Source organism: Haliaeetus albicilla, chromosome W (assembly GCF_947461875.1).
Source record: "Haliaeetus albicilla chromosome W, bHalAlb1.1, whole genome shotgun sequence".
NCBI lineage: Eukaryota > Metazoa > Chordata > Aves > Accipitriformes > Accipitridae > Haliaeetus > Haliaeetus albicilla.
Window position 1 is genome coordinate 38,745,112 of NC_091515.1, and position 11,052 is coordinate 38,756,163.

Here is an 11,052-nt window from a genome sequence, read left to right on the forward strand (position 1 = left end):
TCATGCAATTCTGTTTTATTGTTGAATGGACAACTGTTTATAAGTCAGCCTAAGATTTGTCAGTCAGTGACATAAGAAAACTGTATTACATTTTTGATCTGAACAATGGATTAAGAATAAACCAGTTTCAAACATTCACTTATTTATAAATGAGGGCATTTTAATTCTGAAATAAGTGGTTTTTTTCATCCTAATGAAGAGGAATCCAAAGTGATAAAATTGTCAATTATCCTCAGTTTGTACTGAGGAGACACTGTGTCTATCTTGTTTAATCCACCTAAAAGTGAAATTGTTAGGTCAGTAGAAGGTATGTTTAATGTTCTTTCTCAATGTCATAACTACCTCATGATCTTATACTAAAAAGGCAAAAGCTTGTTAGAATATACAGTACTGTTTTTATCTTAAATCTAAGCTTAGCCACAATAGTGGAACTGTCAGTGTAGCTTTAAAGTATACGTTGTTGTTTCATGAATAATTTATCTGGTATAAATGAGCTCTTTTCTCAAACAGACTTGAAAGGGAAAATCTAGGCATAAATTCATTTTTAAGTTAAAGGTTGGCACCTTGTTGCGTTAAAGGGAAAAGAAGTTTGGCAGAAAATAAACCCCCTTGCATTCCAGCTTGTCCTCAGATATCAGAAGGGCTGGGGGCAGCTAGGCTTAGATTCTGAGTGATGCCCAGTTCAGCACTATAAGTTCGGTCGCATTCAATATATTGAACTATCATGATTATGGATGCACTAATAGCGTGCTGTACTTTCAATTTAGTTGCGTTCAACAAACTATCACGGCCAGACTTAAGGAGTTTGGTCACGTTCAATGAACTATCACGGCTAGATTTTAATGAATGGTACAGTTTATTAAAGCAACGGGAGTACAGGTTCTTTTGGATTGCTGGTGATAAATACACTGTCTGCAAAGTACATGCAAATAATTATACAGTTGACTACAAGCACACTAAATTATGGAAAAACTCTATAGAGGTTTCTAAGTTTCCCAGGGAAGCACTCGGTATAACCGAGGGTTCAAATCTTACCCAATAGGCATCCCTATGGGGGGAAAGAGAGGTTCAGCCCATCGACTGATTCCTGAAGTCAGTGATGTCCTCCCAACTTGTCTATGATGGTGTCTTCCCCAGCATTCCTCCTCCCTTAAGCCCTTTTATACTCTTTTATTATTTTTAAGTGGAGCTTGAGTGACTCTAGTCATACATACCTTTATTATGATTGGTATAAAATCTCCTTGCTTTACTTTTAAAGGTATATGCTAGAGAAAAATCAGAGCGCATGCTCAGTGAGGGGTGGTCGCAGCTTGGAGGCAGGTAGCTTTTGGGATGGAGGTGTGTTTTGGTATTATAATGAGATTATAATGAGCAAAGTTCACCCAGAGGACATGATTTAGCGTGTCACTACTCCAGAACTGGCCACTTATGATATAAATCAGAAGTAGGGCAGTAGTGTTGACAGAACCCCCATTATTTCACCTCCTTGCTTCAGTGGATTCAATGCAGGGACCTTCCATTCTTGTTCCAGTAGTTCCAGTTCCCCATCCCTGCGGTGATATCACAGAGCCTGGCCGTGGTGTCTCCACTCCGCTCCACCCTCCATGTTGTTTCTCAGAGTCAGCATACCAAGCTCCCCTGGTGTTGCTAACATCTAAGGTTGCAGGTTATGTTGCTTAGGGAATTATTATGGAACAGATTTCGTGTATATCCACTGCATTCCACCCTGGAGGTTTACCTTCCCTTAAGAGGGGACACACACATATCAATAAGTCACCTCCAACAATTATTCTACACACCTACCACTTAAAAAAGGAAAAAAAGCTCTTTGTTTATGCACTGATCTGTCAGTTAAGGTTCAAGGTAAGATTTAACTATACCTCTATCTTTTCTTTTACAGGTCCTTCAGTCTGGGAGACTATGAGGGAGCCTCTGCACCCAGGGAAAATGTTACCCTTTACTGGGGGGAAGGGTAAACCAGTAGGGAATACAGTACAATCCCAACCCTACTGGGAGGGGTGGGAGGGAGGTGTTGCCATCACTGTATTAAGTCGATGTTTGGAAATGTTTTAACATCTGGAGCCTTTGTGGGTGGAAATCTGTCTCCTATTACAACTCTGCACTGGATGTGAAGAAGGAAAAAAAAAAAATCTATTAACAAAAAAACACATTCTGGACTATTGTGGGGAATTGTACCAAAATAAGAACCATATAATTGAACCATAGGGATACATAAAGAGGAAAACTATTTTGTGCACAATAAAGGAAACCTAAGAATGGGGGGTACAAACAGTAAAAGGCTTTCTTTTTTCTTTTATGTTTTTTTTTTTTTAAGTAAGGGTTTTCTACATTATTTCATCCTGCTTTTGATGGGATTCCTAGGTAATTTGCATGTTAAATTAAGTTAGTACAGTTAAAATGCAGCTTGTGTCTGTATTAGGAGCAGGCATTTGCAGTGTACAATATAGAAACCCCATCGTAAATTAATAAAAGTTAACTTGGACAAAATGAAGCAACCTGCAAGCTGCCAAACGAGTCACTCCTTTTGTATTTGGGGTAAGGGGAGGGACACTTCAAAGGAAAGATTGACATTTTAAAAAAATGAAAGTAGCGGATATGATTTGGTTATTGTACTTAATTAGATTTAATTTCTAGAGTAAGGCATTATTCCTAACGTGCAGTTTAAGGTTCAGGCATGCATTCTTGGTTCATAGTGATCAGAAGTAATTTAAATTAGTGGGAAAGTAGCATGCTTGCATCACATAGAGTGAAATTGGTATACATTTACCTATGTTGCGCCAGTCTTGTGTTGCAGTTTACCAATTCAATATAGCCCTGCATTTAAAGTTCCTTTTCTGAGATTCTGTGGATCTTATTTTTATTAAGAATATAGATATAAAGTACTGTAGTTAACAATTAGGCCTTGAAATACCTTTTTAGGATCTGTTAAGATTAAGATTGATATTGTATTGTGTGTAACCTGCACAATGTGGAAAGCTGATATAACTGTGCAAAATATTTGCCTCTGTGCTGTCAGTGTGATGTGCTTTCTGCATGGTTATATACTAGTGGTTTTTAGCACAATCTCTAAAAATGAGTTACATGGTAAGACCTGTTAAAGGCTGCGTAAATGTTAGTTGGCACGTAAAGACAATTGTAGAAGTTGATGAAATGATTGCTATATTTGTGTTTATTCCCACTCAACGTATTACCTTTTATGCTTTCTTTTTGTTCACAGCATGATCTTAGAAATGTTTAAGTTAATGGATGTAATGCAGGGTATCTACATTGTATCGGCGCATGTTGGTGGCCCTTTGTGATGTAGTTAAATGCACAAGGGTGCAAGTTTAAAGCTAGAGTGAAAGTTGGTTTGGATCCTCTTCATTTCATTTGTTTAGCTTTTCTGTTGATGGTTTTTTGTTGGGGTTTTTTTTTTTCTCTCTACTTACATGTATTCCTGTGAATAAATCCTTGTTAAGTTAACCCTTTACTTTTCTTTCCATGTGTATTTTCTTATGTACTGTGAATGTGAAATCCTAACTGGTACACTTGATCTTGTGTTCATCTGAAAGTGGCAAGTCATTATTAATTTAGATTGCCTAAAGAGTATCCCATGATGATAAAGGAAAATGGAGAGATTTTTATCTCTGCTGGTCAGAGGTGAAGTCACACCTTTCCATTTTTCAAGTGCTGCATAATTAACCTGCAAATCAAAACTAAGCCATAACAGTGTTTTTATAGATTTAGTTTCTCACCTTTGCATTGCAAAATTGGATATTGGATAACAGTTTGGGGTTTTTTTTGATGTCTTGTGGTTTGTTTGTGGTGCTCTTGGTTTCTGTTTGGTTGGGATTTTTGTGTTTTGGTGTGTGGGTTTTTTTAAGAACTTGTTGTTCTTTGCATGGTTCTGTTCTTTGAATGTTAAATGATTTAGCCATTGCACTGAAGTTTGAGCTGTATGAGTGTGGAATTATAAATGCTGTTTAAAGAGTTTGGGGGGTTTGTTTTATGCATGATAGCATGCACATTTTAAATGTGTCCCATTTCCCCCCCCCCCCCCCCCCGTCCTTTTTTTGGCTTTGCAAATTTGAATGGATTATGCCTGAAGAATAGTTTGGACATGTACTGTATGAAGTACATTCAGTAATGCTAGTACATAGTATTTATTCAATTTGGTCAAAATCGCATGTGATAACTTGCTTTCAAATTACATTGCTTTGGTAGCAAATACAAAATTCCTTCCTAACTAATAATGCTGAAGTAAATCAGTAGTAGTTTCAGTCACTAAAAACACTTTAAAACCAAAGTCTGGAAGAAGAAGAAGAAAAACTTTAAAATTTAGCAAGGTAGGATATTATTTTAGATGCAAAGTTGCTTTAATTTTTTGAGTGTGTTTGAACATCAGAGCAATGACATTAAAAAAATTGTAGACTAGAAAACCTACCCAAATAATGCTGTAGCATTACAGCTAGAATCTGAGTTTAACTAAACTTTTTAAATTTCAGAAAGCCCCTTTAACCAAATAAAACCATTCCACCTCAGATTAGTTTAGGATGCCACTTTTGTACATAGTATTTTAATAGGTATTTGTACAGATGTGAACGGATCTGGTATAACAGCAAGGAAAATAATTAAGGCAGAAATAAACAGTACTGACAAAATAGTCTTTTTGTATCAGTAAGTTCTCTCATGGTATATTTTAAAGCAAATAAACCATATTCCTAATGCATAATATAGTGCAGAGATTTGCAGAAGCCATTTAGGGTTTAATCTGAGGTAAGAAAAGTTCTGAATTGGTATTCACAGTTATAATTCAATTATTGCATCATGGGATATACAAAAAGCATTTTAATTCTTGTGGTGTAGTCTTGACAGTTCTTGAACATTGACTGAATGTTTATACTGGTAGAATTGTGAGTTTATTACATTCCAGTGTTTCTGCCTCTTGGCATGCTAAAAGTATGGCTTCATTTGCTCCTTACACACTGAATAAAGTGCTGTTAGTCTGCTAAACTACAGAAATAGCCGCTGCTAAGTAATGGTGTAGATTTTCTACTTAAATATTTTTGTTGTAGGAACCTTAGGAGGTCAGTGTTTACTGTTTTTATATATGCCTTTTTCCTGTTTTGAGTTTCCCTTTTTGAAGGATTCAGAGAGTGAAGAAAAGCTGCTGATCAACCTAAGTTGGTAACAGAAAGGGTATTTAAAGTCCTTATAAAAGGCATCTTTTTGGCAGTTCTAAATTGCTGTTAAATTACAAGTTCAATACTAAATTTTTTTCATTACACATTCAGCAAACAGCTCTTTTCGTTTAGGAAAAAAGATTAGAATAGTTCATCATTTTAAGCAGTGCAAGCAAAAATAATCAATTTTGTAAATTTTTTCCAAAGCTTGATTATTTTCTAAATAGATGAATATGCATATATTTAAATTGTAATAAGCTAATTCTTATGCTTTAGTTTATTGCTCCTTAAAGCTTGTACTCAAAAGATCAGTTTTGGAAGAATGGGTTTAAAATTTATAATCGTTATCATTTTAAAAAGTTATGAAGTAGCATAAATTTTGTAACTAACAATATTGATACACTGTTTTTTGGTTGAGTTTTTTTTTTTAGGACTTTTATGTTAGCATCAATCTTAATTACTTAAACTGCATATATTGTATAATAGTAAAATGTATATTTTAAAGCTTCAAGTGGCTTTCCTCAAGTGAAACTCATTGCTACTTAGAAATATTCAAATACTAGCTTTATCTCAGGTGAATACTCTTGTACCCTTTTTGTTCAGAACACATGCTTATAAAAATGTGTCTTAATTATATCAGTTTATGTATTTTGTATTAGGCAGCTCCTCTGTCTTAAACTTACTTTAATTTAACTTTCTACTGTTGGACAATAATGACTTTTGCTTCACCTATTTTATTCATATTGAATGTATTAACAGATAAAGGTGCAAAAACATTCTTCCCTTGAGGAGAATGCATCCATATTCAAACAACTGAAATATTTCTTGAAATATGTTTTAAATGTAACATTGTATTGGAAATATTTTGTTTCAGATTTTGTCAAGGAAAGAAGTTGCAACTTAACACTGATTGCTTCAGTACTATCTCTTTCATGAGGATAAATGCATAAAGCTTCTATATAGGCTCTAAAGAGTAACTTTTAATCTTAGGTAAAGGTTAAGCTCTACAGTGAAATGACTGCTGTAAATTGCAAAACATCCTGCAGTTATTTCAGATAGATGCTGATGTAGTTTGCATACATATTTGTGATATATTATGTATTTCCAGTAACCTCATCTTGAGTAAATAAAGCTTGATCAGTAGCTGTGTATTTCACTCACCTATGCATTCGCCAGAATTACTTGCATCCATCAGTCTACTAAGTATTTTTCTCCAATAGAAACTTTTTTTTGTCTGCCGCTGATGCTTGCTCTTTGCACTTAATGGTTGGAGCAAGCCAGTTTTAGATAGTTAAAATGGGAAACTCTGAGGTGAGTACTCTTGTTGCTTGCCTTGTAGAGTATGTTCTGCTAAAATAATGATACTTACTTGAATGTATTTATGTGAGGGAAATTAAAATGGCTCTATAAAAGATGAATCCCTGTGTGGTGTTACAGTATACTTTTTAAGTAAGCCAAATCCACATCTCAAAGAATTTAGTGCTTATAGTATAGTATCCCTTCTCTATAGGCTGGTTCTATTGTGCTACTTTTGCCTTAGGTATCTAATTCCTTACTTTGAGTGAGCAACAAAACTGAGAAGGCCTGGGTGATTTTTGTGGGGACAGTGATTAGAAAAAAAGATGGGTATAAGCAGGTTTATTTGGCTGTTGAAATCTCCAGTGTAATACTATCTTTTTTCATGGGAAGAGATAGGTAGCTATGTATGTCTGACTTACTAATACTAAACACTTCTAAAATTTTTAATTGGATGCAGTATATAAAATAGTTTAAAAAGAAAGATGACTGATCTTTCTGCTGACAACTTAGGTTGTATGAGTTTTGTTTGAAAGCTTTGAAACTGATGTTTCTGTATCTGCCACAATGTTGGAATGTTTCCTTCAAACATATCCTCCTGCAACCTCTAAAACTGTACTAAATTGAGTGATATTTCTTGAAGTCTGCCTATTTGCTAACAGAACTTCATTTTAAATAGAATATGGTTTTAATTTTTGATAAGCTGCTGAATTTTAAAGAGTTTTTGGGGCCACTAAATATTTTGGATCATGCAGAGAATATATATTGTACTGTAGTAATTTTGTATTTACATTTGTATGATGTGACATAATAGATGTGAATGTTAATCACTGCTTGACTATGTTAATAAAGTTGTTTAAATATAGATGTCGCATTCCAATTTTTAATGAAAGATGAAAATTTCATGCTCAGTTTGTGTTTTGCCTGACAGTAGGGCACTCTTTTGGTTCACACATGTAAGTTCTGGAGTCTCTTGAATAAGGAGGATTTTAATTTTATCTGAACAAAAAATATCTTTGGATAAATTAAGGTCACTTCAGTTTAGATGTTTTATGCTGGTTGGGGGCAGATAAATTTAGACATAGGAGGTTTACCTGAACTGAAATTAATGTTTGTTGGGTGATACTGGTAACTGCTCTGCTACTGAGAAATGTTACATTGACTGTATTTTTGTTTGAAACAGCTGATGCTTGCTAAGTCTGACCAAACGGGGGGGTGGTGGCGTGGTGGGTGGTGGATCATTTTCATTACTTGTGTTTATCAATAATCTGAATAAAAATAGGAGTAAACTAAAAATAAATGAAAATTATTCAAGACCTTGAACCAAATCTTGCAGTGGTCTTAGTCTGATTTTATCTAGCTTTTATGGGTTGATAATACAAACTGTTTAAAAGTCTGTTCTTCAACTTATATAACTTCCTGATACAGGAGTCTCTAAAATGGAAGTATGAAACTAACAGTAGTAGCTCTCTGGACAAAATCCACCTATGTCAATTTGAATGTTTTATGTTCACTTCCAATATTTAACAGTTGGTCAATAACATATAGACAATCTAGACAATTACATATGTCTAGCACAGGTGGCTTCTGTATTGTAATGGTTAAATTCAATAAAATGCATTGTCATGATATAACTACTAAGTAAATTCATAATAAAATTTATAGTAAAATGAATTGCTGCATATTTGGCTGAAAGTCTGCTTAACGAAGGACTTAAATTTCTGCCTCTGGAAAGAGGAGAAGGCCATGGAATAGCTGTTGACAGCAGTGTAGGTGTGTAGAGACCAAGTTGATTAGAAGAGAGATCAGTTCCTGTTGGCTCTAAGACACGAGTACACCAGTGATGGGGGGGGGTAGTTTTGTTTTTGTCTTTCAAATAGCCCTCCCCACTCCCATTCTGTTGTGGGGTACTTGTGATAGAGCATGCTGCTGTCAGTGGGAGACTTGAATGAAACATCTGATTCTATTGACTCAGAGCCTGATCTTAAGCTATGGCTTCTAATTTTGAGTCTGAGGTTAATTACTACTTATATATACAAACAAGATGAGTAGAGTAAGTACTAGCATCTTAAATAAGTGAAATGAATGTTATGACTAAGTTTGTGGTGAGATTGCAACAGTGCAAAGGATTGTCCTTTCAACATGTCATGCTATTATTTTTTCTTAAAAAAAAACAAACCACAAACTTTTGCATCTCATTTAAAGATGTACTTGAATGAAAAATAAAGCATTTCAATAGGAATATTGTGTGCATAAAATAATTTCTTATGTATGTTAAATGCTTACAGGATAGATGTTGGTAGCTTTTGTTATCGCAGAATGACTCATAATGAAACATACTGTTTATATAAAGTATTAATATGTAAAATGCACTACTTTCAGAGGCATTTGTCCTTGTTTTGCATAAAACGAGCAATATATACCATTGAAACCTCCCAAAAGACACCCAAATATTAATCTGATTAATGGCAGGCTTAAAATGAAGCATTTTTCCAATAATCAGTCCACTTTTTAAGGAAAACAAATGCAATTATGCTGCACATTTATTAACATATATATGTATAAGTGATGGCATATAAGGAATTACTTTTGAATCATAGTTTTTCAGGGGGGCTCGTGACACTAATTCTTTTTTGCCAGACTTTCATTTGAATCATAAAAGTAAAAATTGAGGTATTTATTTTGTAGCTTCAGGTATAAATCACTTTTGTCAAATCTTAACTTATATTTAAAAAAGTGTTACACTGACAGTCTTACCCATTTTTCCTTTTCTTATTGCCTCTCAGCAAAATGGATAGTCGTAAGTTTCCTCTATTAAACATACAGGGGAACTCAGTCTTCCCCTGGGTTTACAGCATACAGGTTAATTTGGATGCATAACTACTGCAGTATTACTATCACAGTAATATTTTTTAATTGTTCATTATTTCTCTCTGTTCCCTCAGTGCTTAATACAAATGCCAAATAGTATTTTGTTTCTCTGATAAAGTACTGTACACAATGAGAAGCAGTGTAATTTGCCAGTCCTTTTACCTTGAAATGTTTGTCAAGGAATGCCCTACATGTAGGACATATTTAATTTGCAGTTTTCTCAAGTTATCTTTCAGATTTATATACATGTTGACTTCTTCAGGGGATTCTGTGGCTTGCAAATATAGAAACTGAAGGGTTCCTTAGTTTGAAAATTCAAACAGTAAATGAGACCATTCAAAAAACTGAAAAAGAGCGATTTGATTTAAAACCAACAACAACAAAAAAAAAACCAAACCAACAAAACTGTTTTACAACTAAATTCTGAAGTAGTATTTTTCTTCCCAGAACTGCATCTTGACACAAGGCATCTTTCAGTGCCTTCCTTTAACTTGATCATATCTCAAAAGGAAATTTTGAGTCATCTTGCATATTATTATTTTTTTCTCCTTAGCACAATGATGGTCATGGTCTTGCATATACATTTTTCATTCTGAAATGTACTTGCTCAAATAAACATTTTGGAGCTGTGTCCAAAATAACCCCAGGCCTGTAAATGTGTGCACCTTTTCCTTCGAGCATTGGAAATACTTTGGAAGAACAGATGAATTGCATGACAAAGTAAGAATTCAAGTATCCATTTTCTTTAATTCTTTACATACCTTAGCATAAGGGAGTAAGATAGTTGTGTCACTTTCTCCAGTACTCTGCCATGAGATGATGTAGCTAATTCTAGTTTTGCTTACACACATAAACTGTTGTCTTTGGGCCAAAACCAGATGGAAGCTAACTGGAACCTTGGACCACAGCTCTCACTTGTTGCAAGCGTTCACTCAGCTGTGTGACTGTTTCTCAGTCCATAAAACAGCAGCGTTTAACAGAGAGTTGTTAGTCAAATAATTGTCCAATGGAGCAACTCAGAGCTTGCTTTGTCTAATTAAAAATCATAGGCATCTTGACTACTTTTATTTCTTAAAAAAAAAAACAAAAAAACCCAAAAAACCAAACTCATCTTAATTTCAAAATTGGCAGAAATAACAGGATGTTACTCGATGTGTGTGAAGACAGGAGGTCCTCTAAATCATTACTAATACAAGTCTGCACATCTTAGGCTTTAAGATGTTTATCAAGGTGATAAGGATACTATGAAGTTCATGTCTGTCTTCCAGCTGCTCAAGCTGGTGGCTGCCCTTGGTAAGCACTAGTATGTATACCTATGGATGTTTTATAGAATCAAAGCTTAGAATTATTTTCACATAGCATGACTTCTGCCCAAATGTGACCCATTTACTGCCTATCCTATCTGTACTGCCATTCTGATTTTTAATGTGCAATCCTACTTCAGTACCTGTAAAAGCAAATTGGTTTACCTCTTTCACAGCATTTCAAATGGCAGCTTCTTAGCTAAAAATTCTGTCCAGGCTAATATCTTTTTTCATTATTTCATTTACTGTCTTTCATAAAACTCACTCCTGAGCCTTTGCATTTCCTCTTTGTTAGTATAGTAATAATTAAAAGCTCTATTTGGTTCAATTAAAAACACAAGCACTGTTTATTCTACTGTGCTGTACTAATACCTTCCTGAGATATCATGTAATCTTGC

General features: G+C 34.6%; 1 protein-coding gene across 4 annotated transcripts in view; it reads left to right on the top strand.

Annotated features, from left to right (window-relative positions):
- LOC138683373 (transportin-1-like) overlaps nucleotides 1–7,344 on the top strand; it is a 99,499-nt gene extending 92,155 nt beyond the window's left edge. For all 4 annotated transcript variants that reach the window (XM_069775081.1, XM_069775080.1, XM_069775079.1 and 1 more), the window contains one exon: nucleotides 1,901–7,344. The gene's annotated coding sequence lies outside the window, so the exon portion shown is untranslated. The remainder of the gene's footprint in view (nucleotides 1–1,900) is intronic.
- Nucleotides 7,345–11,052: the final 3,708 nt, after the last annotated feature.